General features: G+C 47.1%; 2 long non-coding RNA genes and 1 pseudogene across 15 annotated transcripts; all 3 read right to left on the bottom strand.

Moving 5' to 3' along the window:
• Positions 1-2,720: 2,720 nt before the first annotated feature.
• On the bottom strand, positions 2,721-3,130 carry LOC119358149 (annotated as a pseudogene).
• Positions 3,131-3,945: 815 nt separating this feature from the next.
• On the bottom strand, positions 3,946-14,259 carry LOC119356445. Of its 7 annotated transcripts, XR_005171948.1 has the most exons (14): positions 13,924-14,258; positions 12,971-13,075; positions 12,689-12,852; positions 12,129-12,288; positions 11,877-11,980; positions 9,784-9,887; positions 9,373-9,416; positions 9,204-9,246; positions 8,627-8,763; positions 8,353-8,511; positions 7,424-7,564; positions 7,192-7,261; positions 6,629-6,802; positions 3,946-4,997 (listed from the first exon to the last, which is right to left on the bottom strand). It is a non-coding gene; the product is annotated as an uncharacterized LOC119356445 (long non-coding RNA). The 7 variants fall into 7 exon arrangements; XR_005171951.1 differs by having other exon boundaries at positions 9,784-9,852; positions 12,689-13,075; positions 13,924-14,259; XR_005171950.1 differs by lacking the exons at positions 11,877-11,980; positions 12,129-12,288; positions 12,689-12,852; positions 12,971-13,075; positions 13,924-14,258 and having other exon boundaries at positions 7,424-7,591; positions 9,784-11,621.
• A 4,869-nt stretch (positions 14,260-19,128) lies between these two features.
• Positions 19,129-23,379, bottom strand: LOC119356440. Of its 8 annotated transcripts, none has more exons than XR_005171941.1 (7): positions 23,320-23,379; positions 23,021-23,129; positions 21,950-22,843; positions 21,736-21,794; positions 21,558-21,647; positions 20,261-21,472; positions 19,129-19,335 (listed from the first exon to the last, which is right to left on the bottom strand). It is a non-coding gene; the product is annotated as an uncharacterized LOC119356440 (long non-coding RNA). The 8 variants fall into 8 exon arrangements; XR_005171943.1 differs by adding an exon at positions 19,617-19,704 and having other exon boundaries at positions 23,021-23,377; XR_005171944.1 differs by having other exon boundaries at positions 20,261-20,312; positions 20,461-21,472; positions 23,021-23,377.
• Positions 23,380-23,587: the final 208 nt, after the last annotated feature.

Here is a 23,587-nt window from a genome sequence, read left to right as displayed (position 1 = left end):
GTGTGAACAAGCTCGAGAGAGCCTTCCTTTGGGCGGGAACGGAGAAAAGTACCGGCACCAAGTGCAAGGTTAACTGAGACACCATCTGCCGACCTTCAGAGTATGGGGGCCTTGGAATTCTGAACACAGAAAAAATTTGAGGGCCCTTCGCTTGTGATGGCTTTGGTTAAGTGGAAGGAACCCACCAAGTTGTGGTTGGGTCCGGCAACCCATGCGATGAGATGGACAAGAACCTCTTCTATGCCTCCTATGGCGCGCGCACCCCTTTCTGGGACCCCCCTTGGGTACAAGACCGCAAACCAAAAAATGTCGCCCCCTTATCTATGAGGTGTCCTCACGAAAAAAATTGGAAGCTTCGTGGGGCAATGAAAGATGACGCTTGGGTTGGTAATGTCAAGGTCGCCAACAGATTAACCTTAGAGCATCTCCGACAATTCATTGCGTTATGGATCACCACTCATGGCTTCACCCTTGAGCCCAACGCCAAAGATGGTATCGTATGGAAGCATGCGGAAAGTGGGATCTACACGGCCAAGTCCGCTTACATGTAACAATTCTTCGGCCTTCTCCGCCCCCCTTTGGGGGCGGTAGTTTGGAAGGTTTGGGCACCGCCAAAGGTCAAAATTTTCTCATGGTTGGCCAGGCAAAATAAGGTATGGACCGTTGATCGATTGGCCAAGCGAGGATGGCATGACTGCAGGCTTTGCCCCCTTTACAAGAGAGAACAAGAATCCATCGAGCACCTCATGTTCAAGTGTAGATACTCCATAAGGCTTTGGGGTATGATCAACGACTGGCTTCAACTGGAAAGCATCAACACCAACAACTGGCACCTGGCGCGCTCCATCAAAGATTGGTGGACGTCTCTCTGACTCCTCCGCTCCAAACCGAAAGATGATGGCTACTTTATCACTCGTCACCTCCTGGAGAGTCTAGAACGAGAGGAACGACCCATGGCGTATGTATGTCCGGCGTCCCCTTTCCCATATTTTCTTTCCCCTATTGCTTTCGGTAACTTTCTTCCTTCCATGGTGGATGGAGTATCCTCCTCCACGACAAGGAAGCGAAAGGTGGCAGGAGCACCGCACCACGTCTCTAGTCTAGATCGATCGACTGAAGTGGAAATATGCTTGGCAGATCCCCCGGATACCTTGTTTGCGTGTGAAGGCCCCGGCATCGGTGAGATGGATGAGCAAGATATTCCAATGCCGGAAGGAAGGGGTCGATATAATTGGCACTGCCAGGACAAAGGAGCTGACATGATCCGCGGGATGATGCTCGATCTCACTGTCGCCCTGACTGACCATGATGGCGCGCCGAACCCTTCAAGTGATGATATCGCATCACCGGTCACTCGTTAATAAACTCTGCTGATGCTGGGGGCGGCCGGCCTTACACGGGCGTTCGTTACAACGTAGGATGCTCGCCGCAATCATGGTCGGGGCCGACGCGGTGCGCACATGGATCGATAACGGCTCCATGATCAGATTGCATGCATCATACGCGCCGCGGCAGCTAACCGCTTGAACCAACGAACGAGTGAATCTGAATAGACCGATGCTGTAGCGGCCAGCGAGGATTGGATTCGTGTGGTTTCTACAGTGGTATCGCATGCGATGCGAGGAGTCTCCAGGCAAAGACTCCCATCGGTCATCCGCTGGCGAGCGAAGCAGACGCACCTTCATGTGGCCGTGTCATCCGTGATCGGCTTAGATCTTGTACTCGAAGTGAGAAATGCAATGAAAGAACTATTCCTTCCTATTTGTTTGTCCTAATGAGACAAAAAAAAGCCTCCTTCTTTACCACTTTAGGGGATGGGGGTGAAGGGGGGGGGGGGTTTACATACAACCGGAGCAAAGTGGTTTATGATTGAATCTCAGAGGCATTCTTAGCATTTGGTAGATCCAAGTCCATGGCCTATTTCGGGTTCACTCGGAGCTTTGGCAACCACCATAGGAGGTGTGATGTACATGCACTCATTTCAATGGGGTGCAACACTTTTCAGTTTGGGCCTAATATTTCTCCTTTATACCATGTTCGTATGGTGGCGGGATGTTCTACGTGAATCCACCTTGGAAGAAAACTTTGTTTTTCCCACTCTAGCTTTTGCCGACTTTACTTATGCCACTCTAGAATTTGACATTTCAGGTTTGCCACGCGTAGCTTTTGACAATACATCACAATTGTCATTTCATGGCAAAATTACAATTTTCAAAGTGGCAATTGTGAAACATTGTCAAAGCTAATAGTGGCAAAAGTGATACTCCGGGGCGCCGTTGATTCGCTCCTCCCGCTTGCTGAATGCTGATGGTGGCGGATGGACAGCACTGAGACGTGAGTGGCAGCTCTACAGGAGGTGTGATTAATTAGCCCATTGTCAGCGACTTCCACTAATTAGCTGGTCATTCTAAGACAGGAGATGTTCCATTCTAGACGAGCCGGTGGCAAAGCGCCATTGTCAGCGACTTCTACTCCTTAAGGAACTTGATCTACTTTGGATCCCTAACAATACGATGTTCCATTCTAGACGGGCCGGTGGCAGCAACATAATATATGATGTCAACTCTTTATGAGTAATTCGTACTCCTATTTACAAATGTACTAGTACGTACGAAGCTACTACTCATTGGGTATATATATGATGTCAACTCTTTATGAGTAAGATGCAGTTGCAGCAGTAAGAAGAACGGTAATTAAGAGAACAGCTACTATTTACAAATTTACTGCTGGGCGGCCGGCAGCTCGACGGCGACGGTGCGGCGGCAGGAAGAGCAGGACGGGTTGTCACCGAGCCACGTCTCGATGCAATGGGCGTGGAATTGGTGGCCGCAGAGCGGCAATACATGGACCGCCTCGCCGTCGTCGTAGTCGCCTAGGCAGATGACGCACACCTCCTTAGCATCGGCCACCTCCTCCTTGCCATCCGCCACCTCCTCCTTGCCCTTGCCGGCGTCGTCGGCGCGGCGCGTGCAACAGAGGGCGACGACGGCGATGGCGATGACGGTGACGAGCGCGCAGCCGAACGAAGCGAAGCGAGGATGATGCCGAGGTCGTGCTCCTGGACGACGATCTGGCCCGCCGCCTCATCCAGGAGGAGCCTCCTGGCCGCCCTGGGAAGCTCCATCGTCATGTCTGTCTGTGACCGGGAGTGAGACGGAGGGTCTGGTAGTCTGGTCGATCGTCCGGGGATTTCCTAGGAGCGAAAATTCACTGGCGTGCTCGTCCACGCTTGCTCGCGGTATCTGCGAGCGTAGTTTTGCGATGAGATCTGGACTGCTCGTCGTAGTCAAGGAGTATAGGCGGGATAGTTATTGTGTACGCGTGGGACGTGGACGTGACGATCGTTAGGATTGGATGGACGGACTTCCAGGACAAACGGACGGGCGTCGGGTACTGTTTTAACGTGGGACGTAGGCGCAACCGGCAAGAGAAAACGGTGGCATCCGTTTCAATATGGTCAGGCGTCGGCCCACCTAGCACCTCGCTGCAGAATCATCTCTGGACCGACGAATCACCTCGCTGCAGAATCATCTCCCGAGGAGGGACGCAACCATAGCCACGATGGAGGCGGTTACATCTTGGGCACGCTGGACCTGAGCAGCATAGTTGGTGAAGACGACGGAGCTGGACCCGGAGGAGCCACGTACTGCAGAGTTGCCAGTGGAAGCAGGGGCGGACATCTTCACAAGGGGTTCAGGCGGAGTGAGACTGTAAATGAAAATAGGGGGAGAACAGAAGGTGTGAGGCATGCGGGGGCGTACAGCCTGGTAGACAAGATCCCGCCCAGCAAGTTCGAAAATTGAACAGGGCGAGCTTCCCGCCCGGTAACACCGAGGAGGAGCTGGGCATGCCGTGGCCACATGGACGGAGTATTCTTACATGCATAGTTTGTCAGTCTAGGTGCAGACCAGCGATCAAGCAAGCATTATGAAAGGTGGCAATACATAGGGCACCGAATGGAAATTCTTTTTTCTTGATGTCATTTTCGAACGAAATACAAATGAACACCCGCAATTTGACAGAGCTGATGGAAGTTTTTAACACATGAAAGTGGTCACGTTATGTGCGGGAAAGAGAGATACAGACAGTCGTGACAGCAGCTGATCATGAAAAGTGCCACCAGGATTATCTGAAATAGTTCTACTGATTAATGGATGAGCACTCAACATTACAAGAGGCTACAGAACTATTATGCCTACGGAGCCGACTACAAAAGAATTCAGATTTTTCTAGATGAAAATCTGCTCCAAGGTTGCATTTTCAACAACATGCAGCACCACTTTAGGTTTGTTGCAGGTGTTCTTCTTGTGTCCACCAACCCCGCAGTTTGAACATTTGGCCTCTTTCCTTTCTTTGCAAAGGAGATCACCTCTCTGCGGACATGTAGTACCTCTTGTGCCCAGCTCCACGGCATATACTGCAGAAACGAGTATGTTTGCTTGTACCAGAACCATCTGGAGCTTTTCCGTTCGTTGCGTCCTTTAATTTTTTGCTCTTTGCGCCTCAATCATCATATGGAAGCTTGTCCCTGCTGGTAGTAGGTCTACCTGGTTTACGTTTTCGTTCTGGAGGCTTTAAGCCGATGAAATTTCTAGCTGCACTACCCTCAGCATCGCTGTCTTCATGACTTTCTTCTGCATGCATTGGAATCAACTCTTTGTCTTTCCCCTTACTAGATGACCCGGTTGCGCCAATGGCTTCCACAGGTACTTGAAGGCCTATAAAAGGTGTTGGTTCCACTGTCAGACCATTTGGAGTAGCCCATGTAGTTATTATCTCCGGAATATCTTTGCTTTCATTGGTCCATATGACACACTTGTAGAACCAAATATCAGGGAAATCACCAACGTGATAGTTGTTCTCTAGCATGCAACAATGACTCGGGATGTCTCCCGTTATAGGTGGGCTATTGGTAGCCCTGTAATCCTTATCTCATCTCTCCGAGAGAGAATAGGAGATACTGCACCAATATACATGATGAGAGGACAGCAAGCAACCTGTGGTAGACAGAACAAATGGCTTAGGAGGGGGAAACAAAAATGAAAAGACTGTGTATAATAATCATACTACACATAGGATAGGTTAACTATGCCTGCAATCACCATGAATAGAATTAGCAACAACTATCTATCCATTACTTGAATGGAACGTAGGTGAATGCATCTCCAATAAGAGAAGAATAATTAGTGGGCACACATGTTTGCACTTTACACAGGTAAGTAATTGGATCAGGTCATCAGGTTTGCCAGTGAGGTTAGAACAAAAGTTTGGTATCAAAAATAACTCAACACAATTGCAGAGGAAATGTTTTGTAAGAAAGGTACAACACAATTGCAGAGGAAAGGTTTTGTAAGAAAGGTACTCTGTGTAAGTAATTTCTTCTGGTCAACACAGATGCAAAGCAAAACTGTGAAAACATCTGTTTTATCTTGGTTTTTAGGCCTATTATCCAACATCTTGGTTTTAAGGCCTATTATCAAACAGCCTGTGAGTGTCACAAAAACAGGGAAGTAGGTAAAATATGGGAGTTATTCAACTAAGTTTGGCAATAGACAGTTTATTTCCAGTGAAAAATACATCCTCTTGGTTTTTAGGAAGATCCAACTTACAAATAACACCGAGCATACGTCCATAGGAAATACATAATGACAACCGGCAATGGCGCGGAACGCAGAACAGAACAGATGGTTTAATACACCTATCACAGATCCTTGCACCTAGAGCAGGGAAACAGTTTCAAGTAAAGAAAAGCGGGAACGATTGTTAAGCAGGTATTTTTTTTTGAGGATGTCAGCTGCAGTCTCCCAAAGCATAGGAACAACATAAATTAGGGGTTCACTAAGTGTATTATGTTAACAATCTGGTCTCACATACATAGCCTAAGTATATACTCACAGGCATGTTCCTTAGTATATAGCTAATAACAAAGAGGCATTGTCGATCAATTAAACCAAAGTTAATAGTGCAGCATGTTGTCTGTAAAGTCAAGTGATATTGCAGTTTTTTTCTGGGATAAAAGATGGTGTAGTCTTCTCCATGGTCTTTAATTTTCATCTGTCAGGCTATGTATACGACGTTTTGGTTGACCTGCACTTCAATTGATAGTTTGGTAAAGCCTTGTACTAAAGATCAGAAAACAAATTGGTGGTTAGCATGTACTGCTCCAATAAACCTGGATCACCTTCTGAATGAAAATGCACCTAAAGAAAGGTGTATCGCAATTTCTAAGTCCACTCTCATTCATGGTATTCTCCCTAGTGATTTCTCCAGATGTTTCAGTACAGATATTTGGCCAAATATGTCCACTACAAAGCTGTTATATGACATGGACCACATGGTACATTATCACATATATTAACAAACTATCATCAGAAGATTGGATGCAAACCTCCTAACATAAGAAAATCTTTTGATCTAAGTGCTTTAGAGATAGTTGAAGTGTGTTTCTTCTAAGCCAGTCAGCAAATTGGCCCTCACAAAAGAGCTAACATAGCAGAGATAAAAACTAATGGACTGAAGACAACCTCAATTAGGACCTATGAACCTCTCAGATGTCATGGAGGCAAACTATCATATACAGATCATTGCCAACGTTTGTCTTGAATGTAAGTAGGACATTCGTACCAACCTCAAGTCCTGTTTTCAGGAGAAATTTCTTGCATCCATGCTTGAACAAGATGCAGACGTCATGTGATTGTTCATCATACTCAGTCCTAGCTAGTGAAGCGCTGCTTGCCAAACTGTAGTCCCACCAGTCCGTGCTTGGGATATTCAAACGACAAGCTACTTCCTTTGGTATTTCCTGGGTGACCATAGATTACACACAAAAAAGAGTGAGTGTTATGATCCCAGTTACGAAAATGGCACAAGAACAAAAGGAGAACAACTGAGAAAAATAAATGCATCCTATAGGGCGAAATAAATCGAAAAAAGTGTATGCAACAGAATGCATGTAACTCAACCTAAGGTGACCAGATCACACATATTTAAATATGTGAAATTGAAGTCGGCACAACAATGAATGAGATACGTGAAATACATGTGTTCAGTGAAGTAGCTAAAGAAGGTGAACTCGTTGTGAGACAGGCGATATATAGGTAATAATTGAAATAGTTCATAAAGTGAAATTGAAATAGGCACCCAATACGAAAGACCAGGAGTAATAGAGAATTCTAAAGAGCAAACACCAACCTTGGTAAGCAGAGCAGCAAACGAAGAGCAATCAGATGACAAGGTGAGGAGATCCAGTCGAATGAAAAACCTAGCACATGTCATAGACAGAATCAGCAGGGTACAACGGAACACAAATGAATCAAGAGAGTATGCATTGAAATAGCAAGCAGATGGGCCACTGAATTATGCAAACCATAGACTTATGCCGGCAGTTACCATGAATGTATAAGTTCCAACAATAATCGCATACCTGTAGCAGAGACACAGCCTCAAGAAACAATACTCCTAATGAATGTTGTCATATTTGTCCATAGTAAATAACCCATTGCAGCAGAAACCAGAAGCCAACATCAGTGCGGTTCGCAAGAAGAGGAAGCCATTCTGTTCATGCCTAGCACAACAACAAATCAAAGACAACCTACTTTACATGGCAGAAAATCCAAGTAAGAAAATCTAATATGATATCTAACTATATGGATACACTTGAGTTGTTATAATTACATAGGAATTTAGAAATGGCAAAATTTAAGCAAGAAAATCACACTTGGACTTTTGTAATCACTTAGAAATTCAAACTATTGCTTTTCCTGTAGAGGCCCTATAACCAGAATAATCATTGCTGCCCAGAAAATCAAGTAAAGAAAACTTTAGTAGATTCATGAAAGGCAGATGTCAGGATAAAAATCTGACATAACTGTCCAGATTTTGTATCAACCAGTCATATATATACAATCATTTTGCCTCTATAAACAACATTGTAATGGTTGATTTATCAATCTGCGCAATTTTAAATTACAAACAAAATATCTAAGAGTAAGCTCTGATTGATGTATTTTAGAGAAGTTCATTTCAGCGAAACTAAGGAAGCAAAGGTCTGAAGATTTTGGCATTCTAAAGGTCGTATGATTGTGTAAAACTTACACACCTAAAGAGATTATGTAAGCACTAACCAGCATGAGATGCAAACTAATCAGGCATGATAAATTTATTTGAAGGAGAAAGCAAACCATGACAACACTAATCGGACAAGATATACAGAATCAGTAAATTCAATATGTTCTTTCGATGAATATTGCAAAAGTGGTACCAAAAAAGGGCAGGTTCAGGTGCGCAATTTCTATGGCATGGCAAGCACCAAACAAAAAAATAGAGAAAGAAGTAACTTAATACTGTATATACCTCATTGTGTATTTGGACCCAGTTATATAGAGAAAGAGCATATGAGAAAAGAAGTTTATCTCATGAAACAAGTTAAATTATCAGTACACCAAGGAAGCATCAATCCTCTACACATGATCTGATTGATGAAGCCTGCAATTGCCAATACTCCAGAGAATCCTGCAATGTTTCCATAACGTGAAGGTTAGGACAATCAACACACTTCTTTTTGCGAGGAGGCAACTAACACACTCTGTATTGGAAGAAAATGTTCAATTCAAATTTTAACTGAAACCTTGACCGAGGGAAGTGAAACACCACCATATAATGCAGTAACCAAATCTTCACAAGATGTAGCTTGCAGACGTAGTACCATGAACTACATGAACAAGTCGGGCCGAATAACCATCTAGTTCCAAAATTACATCAGACCTGTTTTAGAATTAAGATATTCACGAAAGGCTAAACATCCTTTACTTCAACAAAAAAATGGAACAAAAAAGGTGTGTTGCCTACACTTTTATCAACAAAAACCGCTTACTCATTTATTCACCGCACATAAGCAAGTAATCCACTAATAATAAATCAAACTTGAAGGACTAATTGTAATTAATTGGTTAGGCTGGTTCGCAAGAAGAGGAAGCCATTCTGTTCATGCCTAGCACAACAGCAAATCAAAGAAAACCTGCTTTACATGGCAGACAATCCAAGTAAGAAAATCTAATGTGATATCTAACTATATGGATACACTTGAGTTGTTATAATTACTTAGGAATTCAGAATGGCAAATTTAAGCAAGAGACGACACAAAAGCAGGCAAGATGAATATGTAGCAAGAACTAATTAAGAACGCCAATTAGAGCACATCTAACCTTGCAAATTGATGGAACTGATGCCGAGTGAACAAGCAAACACCTGGACAAGCAAGGAAACAAGCAACAGAAAAGGTTTTAGCTCACAGCCATTTTATCAAACAGGACATGAGCAAGAAAGACCATGCAGCCAGAACTAATGAAACAAGCCGATTAGAGCACATCTAACCTTGCAGGTTGACGGAACGGATGCTGGGCGAATGAGCAAAGCACCTGGATAGTTTTAAAATATATTAACATGGGGGATACAAAACCATTTAGTAATATCCACTTGGACTATCGAACTACAAGATTGAATCAATGAAACATAATAAGAATTGCAGAACCCAATTTACACCTTTTACACGAACTAAAGTTAGCAGTTTAGGTACTAATTAACCCTAGGGCATACAAGAACATTTAGCCGAAGAACTGAATCAAGGAAATTTTTCTAGTAAGAAAAGGAACGAGGGAGTTTTACTACAACCATATCAACCTACAACTATAAAGTGAAATTAACACGTAATTCGGAAGGTGATCACGTGGAAGCGCAACAACCATAACAGACCATATTTCATCTAATCAAAATTAAATCACCAACCTTCTATCAGCTTTGCATTGTTCACCCGCTGCAGTTGCATAAGCCCATAGATTTGGTGCAAGCCAAGGTCTACACGGAGTCACATCGCCAGCATTCTTAGATAGCTAAACAAACCATAAAAAAGAAACAGAAAAAATATATACACAATAGACTTAAATATGTTCCTAAAGAGGAATTATACAGCCTCAAAAATATATACACATGAAATAATATTATTTATTTGACATGTAGTACAAAAGATACGACCCGGCTGCTTATCTAGGAGCACCTATACGAACCGAGTTTCAACACTATTTTTCCAGCCCATATATATAGCACACGGTACTTATGTACATGTCTTGCAAAGGAAAGAAGCTTAAATCCTAGTCCCAATACATCCAAAACTACATCGAGCTACATTTCGTCAACAAATCACAAAGCTGTAAAGCTAAGATTAGATTATAAAGACTATAGCCCTCCTTCCCCCAAAATGTGGCCAAATTCAGGCTTTATTATTCCTCAAAACTAAATGTCAAACCATTTGAAGATCACAAACAAATTTACTTTCTTAGATGCACCAACATGTAAAAAGTAAAAACACAGTAAGCATTCAAGTACAAAGTTGTGCTCTTACACTGATATGCCCAAGATTAGATCTCCTTAAACCTTACGTTACAATGATACACCTCTAGTATGTGAAACTGACAATCCTACTGAACATCATCATTATGTCCGTGGAAAAAAATGAAATGATTATAGCTAACTAATGCACGTTGTTTATTAATTAACAAGCAAATGCAAACTTAAGGGCCTCCACGTCCCATGATAAGGATATTAAATCTTCAAGCATGTCCTGATTCTTTTGTTATAAATAATGCCTCTAAGTAACAGTTTAAGGAGTAAATAGCATAAAACTACTACTTTACAGGCTAAGGTTCCAAAAAACTACTGGTTTTTAATTTTTCTCAGATAACTACGAAGTGGGTGGTCGGCTGTTTCAAAAAACTCTAATCAAAAACTCTAATCGTCCAGTGCTTTACTATTGATCGTGATTATGACAGTTGGGCCCGGCACGTAAGAAAACTGATTGTTTGACCGTTTGTTTGACCGTTAACTGACATGTGGGGCCCATATGTCAGTGTCTCTTTGTCATAATCTAATAAAAAAAGTCAATAAAGCATTTGGGTCCCTGTAAACATTTTTTTAAAGCAATCAGGTCCCTGTAAAAATTGAAAAAAGCAATCAGGTCCCTGCAAACTTAAAAAAAAGCAATCGGGTCCCTTGCGTGCTCAAGCTCGAGAGGAGCCGCGCCACCGCAGAGCTCCCTCACGCGCCCGTCAGCGTGCAGTACGCGCCGCGGCGGACCTCCCTTCGGCCGCCGCCTCCTCCTGCCGGCGAGCTCCGCCTGGAGCCGCCGTGAAGTCCCAGCGGCGCGACCTCTCTCTCTCCTCCCTCTTCCTGGGCGCGGCGGCCCGAGCCCGAGCCCCTGGCCATGGCGCTCGGCTCGCGGCAGCGCGTGCTCCTGGGCGCGTTGGCCTGAACCCTGGCCATGGCGCGCGGCGTCCCTTGGTCCTTGCTCCTGGGCGCGGCTCGTGGCGCTCCTGGGCGCGGCTCGTGGCGCTCCTGGGCGCGGTAGCCCGTGCTCCTGGGTGCGCTCGCGGCGTCCCTTGCTCGCCTTGCTCCTGGGCGCGGGGCGCGGCGACCCTTGCTACTGGCGCGAAGCGCGGTGGAGGTGCCCGTCAGTGAGAGGTGCAGGTGCTGGAGGTCGGGCCTTCGCCGGGAGGAGGAAACGGAGAAGAAAGAGGCAGGGAAGAAGAAAGAGGCAGGGGGAGAAGAAACGGTAGGAGTTAACGGTCACACAAACGGTCAACTAATTAGAGCTCTGGCGCATGGGGCCCAGCTGTCATAATCGTGATTAATTGTAAAACACTCTGTCATCAGGGTTTTTTGAAACAGCCGACCATCCACTTGGTAGTTATCTGAGAAAAATTAAAAACCGATAGTTTTTTTAAACCCTAGCCTGTAAAATAGTAGTTTTATGCTATTTATTCCAGTTTAAGAAAGGAACGAAATAGGAAGATAAGGGGTACCCATGCTCTCCATACAATAATTACCTTCCATCTATGGTATTTTTCTGTTACTGATCAAACCATCTTAAAATAGTAGTGCTGGACGCCACTTTCTGTTTAACACACCAAGAGGAATCCAACAACTACACCTGCAAGCAATAAAAGATGGGTTAAAACTTAAAAGCTCTTCCATCTAAGCAGGTATCCAACAAAAATCAGAAAAAACATATAAGATGGTCAAATTCCTTCAGGAAATCGGTGAACCAGATTAGAGCAGATTGATAGGAGTATCTGTACCTCAAAACTAAACACATTCTTCATACCAAATAATTGCAGCAGATGCAGCAGAACCAGACGGCGAGCTGAATAAGTGTGTGACCTACCGGTGGCCGCCATCTGGGTCGGGCCCCTCCTCCCACGGCAGCAAATCCTCGCGGCACCACTGTGCATGCTAGGCCTGAAGTGCGACGGAGTTAGGGTGGTGGACAAGAAGGGTGATGCCACAACGGACGGCGAGGCTGGGTCAATAACATGCCATCATATTTAATTTTATATTGGCAAAAAGGAGATAGAAATGTAGCAACCTGGCATAACTAATTAACTATTCTAATTTAAGGCGGATGATTGCATGTAATCACTAATCCTAAGTAATCAACAGGCTAAATAATGGAATGAGAAGAGGAATATGAAATAGAGCAAGAGACAGAAACTTGAAAGGAAAAAAACACTCGGCGCTTGCAGGTGAAGAACATCATATAAAATGGATAGTCACCAATCAGGAAATGTACAAAATATATAATGGAATTTCTTTGAACTAACTACAATACATCGTCTATGAAGCAAGAGTGAGAAAATACCAGGAACAAGATTAGTGTAGTAGTTCTCTGGCTGATACTACACAGGAGCTGCTGCTTTGGCAGGAACTCAAGGGCAAGGAGAATAGGCGCACATGCTATCTGGAGATCCTCGGCTGGCCGGTCGAACGCGCAGCCACAGCCAAATTTCACGAAGATACAAGATGCTAATATAAGATGGAAGCAGCAAAGCAAAACTTTCATTCACCAAATGAAGTGTCTTGACTTTGGTTGCTCAGGCAAAATTTCTAGTCAGCTGTTGCATGTTCAGCTGGTGTCACCAACCTCGCATATTCGTTGTCCTTTATGTTTTGCCCAGAATGCTCAATTCCATTATTGCGTGATGCCACAGCTGAAGAGCTTGGCATTCTTGCGACCGTCTTACCGCCTCTGTTTGCAAGCCAAGAAATATTAGGAAATAAAACTGATAAGGCACACAAGCAAATCTTATTAATTTGTGTCACATTTATAGGATTACGGTTGACATGTGACTACCCTTGTCTAAATTAGAGTTGCACAGACCCAACTCCATGTTATTTCTGTTACAGCATATTTACACACATAACTGAACATGCACTCAAATGAACTGGTTTGGCGGCATGGTGTAGTACTGTAGTGTAAGTGTGTAACAAACAGTCGCTCAATCATATATTCATAGTAGCATGGATGTGAAATTGGATACAGCATTAGATTCTTCTCAAAGAAAAATTCTGAGTAATGTTACTCATATCCTAGTCAAATTAGGAATGGAGATCTGTGCTGCAAGGATTCCTAAATGAATCATAGGCTCATGAAACACCTGTTATCTTTAAAACCATAATACTTGGCCACAGGGAACGCAAGCAACGATGCAAAGGAAATGAAATTATGTAATCTGAAGCCGATATCAGAATGTAACATACTCATAAGCTGCCTGAATCGTTCTTGAATCTCATTCACCTTTCTACACCCTTGGATCAACATCCAACCATTTTCATCACAAATCCCAACCTCATGCCACATATCAAACTAAAAACTGCAGATATATGTTTGCTAAGGAAACTGAGATTTACGTAAAGCTCGGACTTTAGATAACTAAGAATGAGGAAAAACACATCATTAAGTACTAAGAATTTCAAAAAGATCGCTTCTCTTTGCTGTCATTGCTCCTAAATTCAGAATGGTCATACCGAAAAACACTCATTCTTTTAGCACAAACTAATGGGAAAAACTGGATGTGGCTAGAGGAGGTGCCTCACCTTGAACCGGCGCACAGATCGCCGCCGCCTAGCGCGAGTGCCTTGTCCGGGGAGGACGCCCGGGCCTCTGACGATGCCATCGCCAACTCCACGGGCTGAGGCCGAGGCCGAGGCCAAATCCAGGCGTCCTCCTCCTCCTCGCTCGTCTGTGACGCGGCTAGCGACACTCCTCCACTCCAACGCTTCGACCTGGCCGCTCTTTCCCCTGCTGTCGTCCTCCTCATCTCCGCCTGCTCCTGCACACCCACGACCGATGAAGACCACGCCGCCCTGCTCTCCCATGGTGGCAACCAGCGCCCACCCTCGGCGGCGTTGGATCGAGAGGCAGATAGAAGGGAAGGGTAGGTAAGGGGCGTGGTGGTGGTGGTGGTGGAGAGGGTGTGAGAGCAACTCCAATCGGGCGACCCATTTCGTCCGCCCGCGTCCGTTTGGTCGGCGCGAATAAAAGTGGCGGCTCAACGCGCCGACTCAAACGGACACGCGTCCGTTTTTCGTCCACGGGTAACCCATTTCAGGCCCATTTTTAAGCCGGATTTGTGTCGGCGCGGACACGAGACGAACGCACGCGCGCCTACTCCTCCTCCTGGGCCCGCCCGTCGGTGCCAGCCACAACCATTTCCCCCCATTTTCTCAAAAACGCTCCCGCCAGCGCGCACCCCCGCCCCCAACCAGCGATGGAGGACGCCATCGACCTCGACGCCGCCGCCGGCCTCGCCTCCCATGCCTCGTCCGGCACCGTCGCCCCCTCCGGGAAAGGCAAGCCTCGTGCGGCGCGCAAGACCGCCGCGGCGACCAAGCCGAAGAAGGCGCTGACGCCCGAACAGCGGGCAAGGGAGTCGTCCAAGAGGAAGGGCCGGAGGCACGCCACGGACGCGAGGGATGAGGCCGCTGCGCAGGCCGCCGCCGCCGCCGCGCAGCAGGAATTCACGAACGCCTGCGTCGCCGCTGCAACGAGGGAGACGCTCTACATGCTTGGGGTAAACCCTAGCCAGCACAACCTCGTCCAAGCCGCCGTCGCCGCGGCCAGCACCGGCTCATCGGCATTTCCTCGGATGGTGATGCCCGACTCACCCCGCGCATCGGCTTGCAACCCGGTCCCCGGCTTCCACGTCTACCCGCAGGCCTCCTGCCTCTCCGGGGAGTGCTCACCCGACATGAGCGTGGTCGCGCCTCCACACCCGCGCCCGCGCCCATCGACCTCAACGCCACCTCGGTGGTCGGTGGCTCGTCGTCTGGCGACATGAGGAAACGCGCGCGACAGACGCCGGCCGGCGGTCTCCCGGACGCCCGCAACCTGTTCGAGGAAATGTCGTCCGCCGTCGACGAGGACTGCATGCAACACCTCATCTTCGAGGGTGGTGCGCCGGGCGCTGGATACGATCCTGAGGAGACGCAAAGCCAGGACGGCCGCGGGGCGTTCACGCCGGCCGCTGGCTATGATCCCGATCAGGCGGCCTTCATGCGTGATCAGGTCAGCGTCGACCTGGACGGCTTCCCCCCCGACCACGAGTTCCCGGACGACTATGGGCTAGAGGAAGAGGACGAGTGCGACATCGAAGTGGAGCCTTTGTTCGAGGACGAGCTCGCCAACCAAGCCGTCGGGCCGAAGCCGAAGCGCAAGAGCAAACGCACGAAGGCGTACACAGCTGCCGAGGACAAGCTTCTATGCGAGTGTTGGCGAGACATTGGAAAAGACCCAAAGATGGGCGCCGAGCAAAAGCATTCAACCTTTTGGACTCGTGTGCACCGCGAGTTTCATGAGCGCAAGAAGTTTCCACCCTACCAATTTGTGAGCACGCACGGGTGGGTATCCATTTCCAAGCGGTGGAGGGTGATCCAACAAGAGTGCAACAAGTTTTGTGCCACCCTTGAGAGCGTCAAGGCCCGCCCCGTGAGCGGCATCGGCGTGCAAGACATGGTATGATAGCAAGCAAGTAGGCCTCTTTTGTGCCATCAAGATCATTCGTTTACATCTTCATTTGCTATCACTTGCCCATATGCTTGCATGGAAACATTTTGTGGGCATTTCAAGCTTTGGAGGCATTCAAGGTTCAACACAATGGCAAATGCTTCAACCTCTCCCATTGCTATCGGGTCATCAAGGACGAAGAGAAGTTCAAGGCACAATATGCCGCGCTCAAGGCACGTGGGGGGAAGGGCGCCGTGGAGGATGTTGGGAAGGGCGAGCCGGCACGACCGCGGGGGAAGACCAACTCCAAGAAGGAGGACAAGCGAGATGCGGCCACCAACGCCTTGATCGCAAGCGTGGACGTCATGATGAATAAGAAGGACTCAAGGGAGGAGGAGCGCCGGCGTTTCAAAGAAGAGCAAATGAGCGCTTTCATGGAGATCCAAAGGATGAGGCTTGAGCTTGACGCCGAGAAGCAAGCCAAGATGTTCGAGCTCGAGGCCGAGAAGCAAGCCAAGATGCTAGAGATCGAGGCATCCAACGCCAAGACAAAGGCGAAAGAAGTGGCTCTTGCAAGCATGATGACGGGGGGGAGATCATGAAGGTGGATCTCAACGCCTTGTCGCCAAGGAAGGGGCCGTGGTTCGAGAAGATGCAGGCCGACATGCTCAAGTTCCAGGACGACTGATCTATGGCGTCGAGGGCCATCTTTTTGTATGCCGGCAGGTGTGCCGGCATGACCACGGAAGCCGCAATGGCGTGGTAGAACTCCAAGTCCCACCATTTTGTGTGTGCTGGCATGTGTGCCGGCCGGCTGGCGAGCGACTGCGCCAGCATGAACTGTGGTATTTTCTGAAGCCGGCATTGTATGCCGGTGCTAGCATGGTGCCGGCATGAGACATGGTCGCTGGCATGATCGGCCGCGGGCCTTTTTAAATTCAAAAGTTAAATGCGGACATGAAATGGGTCGGCGCGTTGGGTGCATTGCCGACCCAAATGCAAAACTGGGCAGACGCCGTGCGGACGGCCGACCCAAACGGACAAAAAGCGGACAGGTGCGCCGTCCGTTTGGGTCGCCCTATTGGAGTTGCTCTGAGGAGGCGAGGAGAGGCGGCGGCGACCAAGCGAAAGGGAGGGGGACGTGGGGCTCGAGAACAGGGAGGGATTGGCATTAGAGCATCTCCAGCCGTTGGCCCCCAAGGAGGCGCTAAAAATCGCCCCTGGGACGCACCGGCGTTAAACCTCGTGCTGGGGGCGTGATATCTCCCAGTTGCGGCGCCCACGTTTTTTTGAAAATTTAAATTCCGGCACAAACACGGCGCAAATCCAACCAAACTTCGGCGAGTTCGTTCATATTTAAAATATTTAAAAAAAAAGAAAAAAAACGCTACTAGGCTGCTCCTCGCCGCTCCGCGCCGCCCGCCGCCCTTGTAGTTTTACATGCCGAGGAGGCTGTAGAACTGCGTGTAGTCGCCACCGCCGTCGTCGTTGTCTCCGCCGCGGGCGCCGTCCCTGCTGCAACCCTCCCCCGGTTGGCGCGGCGGGTTGGACGGTCCGGGGGCGTCCTCGTCGTCGTCGCTGTCGAGGATCACGACGCCGTGCTCGTCCTCGCGCCCACGTTTGTGGGCGGCTATCTCCTCCAGGGCCCGGCACTGCCGGACCATCTCGTTGCGGAGGTAGTCGTCCCGCGCCCACTGTAGGGCCTCCTCGTCGGAGAAGCCGCGCCGGGCTATCTCCTCGTACTCCACGGGGAGGCCGGGCTCCGGCTTGGGTGCGACGAGGACGAGGCAGCCAGAGGCGAGGGTGGAGTCGCCGATGCGGACGCAGGAGCTGCGGGTGCGCCGGCTGACAGGCGTGTCCTGGGGCTCCGGCTTGACGGGGCGGAGGCAGGGAGAGCTGGAGGAGCGGCCGAACGAGGAGGAGGACGCCCCGGGCTCCATGCACCTCGGCGTCCACGAGCTCCCACGTCGGCGAGAGAAGGACGGGGGAGCGGGGTACTCCAGCCTCGGCGTGTTGCCGCCTTCGATGTGCTCGAGGACGGCCTCCAGCGTGCGGCCGAGCACGCCCCACCATCGGCGCCGCCACTCGGAGTTGAGCCTTCCAGAGGGCACGACGCCGTTGGTGGCCTCGAGCTGCTCGACGTGGCGGCGGCGGAAGTATGGCTCCCAGAGCGGGCTGTCGGGGACGTACCGTGGCCCTTCCCTCGCCGCCCGCGACAGGGAGGCGCGGATACGCGTGATCTCCGCATGCCGCGCCGCCCTGGTGGGCGGTGGTGGCACCGGGACCCCGTCGGCGCTGATTCTCCATGACCCGGGCATCCGCATGTCCGGCGGGACCGGGTACTCGGCCTCGAAGAGGAGCCGAGCTTCGTCCTCATGAAGGTGGCGGCGGCCGAAGCCGTTCACCGCCGTGCCGTCGCCTGGGAAGCACTCGGCCATGCTTTGAACTGGAGACGGCGAGAGGAGAGGGAGGAAGGGGGAGAAATGGCGCGTCGGCAGTGGAAACTCGGTGCGTGTCACCGGCGTGCTGGGGGTCGGCTTATATAGGCGGAGGCGTCGCACGTACGCGTGGCGGGCGAGGGGACGCGCGTCGTCCCGTCTTCACTGCGCCTTCCGTGAGGCATCAATGGAGGAGGCTGACCGGCACGGCAGCGCGCGTCAGCTTTGGCATTGATTCGCCGCGGGAAACGAGGCGATGAGGATGACGAAGCGGCGAGAAGAGAACGAGTCACTGGCAAAGAGGGTCCGCGGCTCTTTCGCGCCAAAAACGATTCACCCGGCGCCCCCAGCGCGCCGGGTTCGGGTTGGGTACGCCGGCGCCAATTTCGGCCCGAGGCGGCGAAAAATATGCTCTTGGGGACGCGACTGGGCCAATTTTTCGGCGCCAGCGGCCGAAAAGTCGTCTGGGGGGGCTTGTTGGGGGCGTGGCTAGAGATGCTCTTAGGTTTTCACCGCGAGCTGCGCACATCCTATACCTTAGATACGCAAAGTGAGAGGAAAATCCACGCCATTCGTTGGACCCACATGTAACGAGACCCATCGGTCATCCAGCTTTCAACCCAGCGTAGAAGGTGCAACAGACTTGACGGTCCAGCGACTGCCAGCAGCAAAAATTGTACGACGATTAGAAAATCGAACGGCTCGCACGGTGAAAATCGGTCAAGTGCGCTAGAATGGCAGGTTGCCTAGCCATGTTGTTCGACTAGATGACCTGTCGCGCCATTTGGTGCGAAGACGAATTTGAACCAAGAACTAAAAGAGATTACTTTGCTTTTCATACGATGTTGATATATACTCTTTTGTGAAGTGTTGTGGATCAGTAATAGTATAGAAGTCAGGGGACTACATATCTTGATATATACTCTTTTGTGAAGTGTTGTGGATCAGTATAGAAGTCAGGGGACAACATATCGACTCCTATCTTCTCTTAAAACAAAAAAAAAACATATCATTTCCTCTCTTCAGAGCATCTCCTCGGGTGCTCTGTTTGGCGTGCGACGAATCCTGCACCACCACCGCCAAAGCCAAGGTAAGTGTTATTTACATAGCAGAAAAATAATGCATGATACGGTTATATAGACATCTCTAGGAAAATAATGAATTGCACATGTAGATGGAGACTAAAACGAAGAAGGTATTAAGAATCAAGACAGAAGGTCTGGTCATAGTATCTATACTCAGCCAAGAGTCTCAAATGAAGTACCAGCCATGACATAGTTAAGTTTCACTTAAAATATCACGTAAGAACTTTTCAACTAAACTTAAAAGAACATACCGAGACTAACCATTTGACACCCACTGAGAAGGTTCTCATATAGATGGACCCACGAGACAAACTTACGACGGGTTAGACCAAAAACAGGAAACATTTTCCTGTCAAAGGTATTTCAGAATTAACGGGAGGAAAACACAGAAAAATTACTGCCTCTCGTCTTGTCATAATTACAACTGTTCTACTATCATCAAATGGTGGACGGCCAGCCCTCCCACACATCTATGAATGACTAAAAAAAGATGCTCTGTCACAAGCAAGGGCACTATCACAAACCATTGTTTCCTATCTGAATTACAAAACATAAATTTTTAACTAAACGTAATAATGTATTACAGGATAACCAAATCAACTTGCATGCATGAGAAAGAATTTAGTGTATCCAATCATTTGCAGCAACAAGACCAACTTATATTATTCAAAGGAAAGTCAACATATAAAAATACGGATTTCAGCAAGGACTGCGCTAAATTTATTAACCTGTGTTTTAAATTTATATTCATTTGTTAATCAGGTAAACAAGTAAAAACACCTTGAGCAACAGGCATATCAATAAGGTTGGAAGGGAAAAAAATACACAACAAACTGCTTGGCGGTGCATATCCTTTGTTTATTAAGATGCTATTTTGCAGGAGTAACTGAGACTTAATAGCACACCTTCAGCACCATGGATGTCGCATATTATACATAAGATCCCTCCTCTTCGTTGCTACAAAATGCATGAAGAGCAAAAAATATCATAAAAGAGAACACAGGGCAGGTAGAATGCTGTCATATTAAAAAAATAGGTTCTCAGAAAAATTATGTCGACTTATCACTACTGTATGTGCAGGTAAGTTAGTAACTTGAGTTGTGACCTATGAGCAAGTATATATCTCAATAGCAGCTGAAAAGAAGTCAATCTCTGAAGATTCTTGCCATATGTATCTCGGCTAGATGTCTTTGCTTCGAGCAAATCTTTCAGTCCTTTCATCGCCGTCACAACTTTTTCAGCTTTTCACTGTAAAACCTACGTGGAGCAGGGTAGCATAACTAAGAAAAGAGAAAACTAACAATTTTCTGTTTCTGATTCAAAGATGGGAGTTTATGCATCTCAAAATTCTTGCCATTTGCATCCCTTCTTCAGCCATACGGTAGCTGGAGCGGAGCCCCTGCCATCAACCAACTCCGGTTGGACCAGCCCGCAAAAGCCCATGCGCTAGGATTACAGCCATGACAACTAAAGACCACAATGATCATCACTTCTAAACACCTGACATGGTGTGAGAATTTAGGAGCGGATAGCACGTAGGCATGAACCACAGTTGTATAGATGGCTGACAGGGTGGTCAGGGACGACAGACTTGCTAACGGCTAGGAGCAACAACCAGTTAATTGTAGATAAGAAAATAGTTAACTTTTAAAGAAATTATGAAAAAATTGCAGTGTCATGCACAGCCAGCAAAAATAAACAACTAAGAATTCATGGAAGACTTATCCTACGCTAAACTAAAAGTTAGTTAGAACTATAAACATGCAAGCTCTTACATTACTTCGAACTGCTAACCTCAAATATGAGATCATGAAGAATGAATGACGCATGGTGCTGACTGCCAATATGGTAATACATGTATTTGTTAAGGTACCTATAAACTAAAGGCAAGAAAACTGACAATTTTGAGATCAGGGAACCCATTCTGAGTAGGCCTTGTACCAAATCAAATGAAAAAACGAAAATTATGCAGGAGAATGGATCTGTGGTTGCCGGATTCGCCGCCCATCATCTACAGGTTACAGAGAGTACCAAGAACCTGTGTGAGTGTGTGGCAGGCACCACCACACTGGCACACCATTAGTCACGGTCCATGCGTACAGTTTGATCTGCTCAGCCTCGCCACCGCAAACACCCAACACAACCATTAGAACTCTACAATCCTTGCAGTTATTTTAAATCCTAAGAATGCAAGAAACTTACCAAAACAACAGATTGATTAAAATGCTTCACCCATGGTCTTGGACTCTGGTGTCAACATACTCCTCAATTGACTTCCTCTGTCAGTCAAACCTGGAACGAACAAAGTAAATCGCTATGGATTAACATGATTGAGGCAAGCACTGAGCGGAGGAGTGAAAAAAAATCCATGGCCGCTCACCTATCCTTGGTCGGGTGACGAGAGACAATGGGCAACTTCCTTGCATTCTTCACCCCATTCTGCAATTAAGGCATTGTCAGAGAGTAATTCTCTCGCTATCATGTGCTCGTGAGACGCCCCTTATAATCTCTTCTATATCATAAATTTTTCATGGTTTAATTAAAAAAAGCAGTAGCACATAATGCATATTATAGATTCTATAGAGCAAACATACCTGTAGCAGCGAGGGACTCCACAAACAGTTGCTAATGCAAATGGAGCTGTTCTATCTGAACCAAACACCAATAAATCTGCAAAGCAATCAACAAACACAAGAGCCAACTCCCTCCACCCTCCCTCTCAAAAATTGGTCAGTAAAACAAATGGAATAGTCATCAACGAGCATCATGCACATGCATGCATCAGGTTTAAAGGAAGACAAACATGAAAAATTCACAATGCTGGTATTAGCCACGAATTCATCTGCAAACTGATATAACATCTAAACTGTAGAAAAGTATATACTGGTTCAGATCGCAAGCAGCAGGGTCTAAAGAGGTACTAATACACATTATTTTTAAAGGACAATATGTCTTTTCATGGTGCAATCTGCTAATTCAAGCTAGATAAGTTTTATGGTGGTTTAAAGGAAGACAAACATGAAAAATTCACAATGCTGGTATTAGCCACGAATTCATCTGCAAACTGATATAACATCTAAACTGTAGAAAAGTATATACTGGTTCAGATCGCAAGCAGCAGGGTCTAAAGAGGTACTGATACACATTATTTTTTAAAGGAAAGTATGTCTTTTCATGGTGCAATCTGCTAATTCAAGCTACATAAGTTTTATGGTTCGGAAAACCAAATCCATTGTTCCGAATTTACATCATACACAGAACGTGCCAAGGCATGGACAATCAATTGAACCGAGACAATAGGTGAAACAAAGACTTGCAAAGCAGGCAGGATGAGAAGGAACACCAACAAAAAAAGAACGGAATCCATCAGGGCACAAGCATTTCATCGAATAGTAGGGCAGCAAAAAAAGGTGGGGCTAATTTTCTCAGCTCACTGCCGAAGGTAAGATTCATGCAGGGACCTACCCGAGAGGCAAACAGCACAAAACCTGCAGAGGACAGAAATATAAGGACTAAGGCCAAAGAAGAATTTGAGGAGGCAAAGGAAGGATGAACATGGAAGAAATACAAAAGCAAAACAGGTTTAGGTAACATATTCAAGTGTGATTATTAATGTATCATCACACACTACCAAATATAGTTATTGACTCGATAGCTGGACCTACCTGACATATCAAGAACAGCCTCAAATTCTGAAGAAGTGAGGCATCATCAGGGGGTAAGTATGCCAATCATCATATCCTCACAATTGATGTGGACTTTTGCTCTTGCCAACTAAACTGATAACTTTGTGTCATCTATTAGATACGGGAGGTAATAGGACAACACCAAAAGTACCTCTTCTCGAGTTCCATTCTCGGTAGTAACAAACCGGGAGAGAGAAACCATATTATTTATATTTCCTTGAAGTATGAAAATACTGCAGTACTATGAAGGGAAAATTCACAGAACCTGGAGTGCTCACCTAGGACTTAAAAAACATCTATTGCTGCTCAACCTGTCCGCACCATTCTGAAACATCCACTCTCTGCAGCAAAAACAAAAGGAAACCACCAAACTGAGTATTGCGTCAACCATGGAACAACAATCTAGAAAGGTAATGGAATTGAGAGCATGCCCCTATGAAGCTCCCATTTGAACAATTAAACCAGCAGCTCCAAAATTGTACATCATTAAACCCCGCTTCCTGCAAGCAATTCATCAAGCACTCCATGAGCACAAAAACTGAAGAT

This window comes from Triticum dicoccoides, chromosome 2A (genome assembly GCF_002162155.2).
Source record: "Triticum dicoccoides isolate Atlit2015 ecotype Zavitan chromosome 2A, WEW_v2.0, whole genome shotgun sequence".
NCBI lineage: Eukaryota > Viridiplantae > Streptophyta > Magnoliopsida > Poales > Poaceae > Triticum > Triticum dicoccoides.
This window is presented reverse-complemented; position numbering and strand designations above follow the sequence as displayed.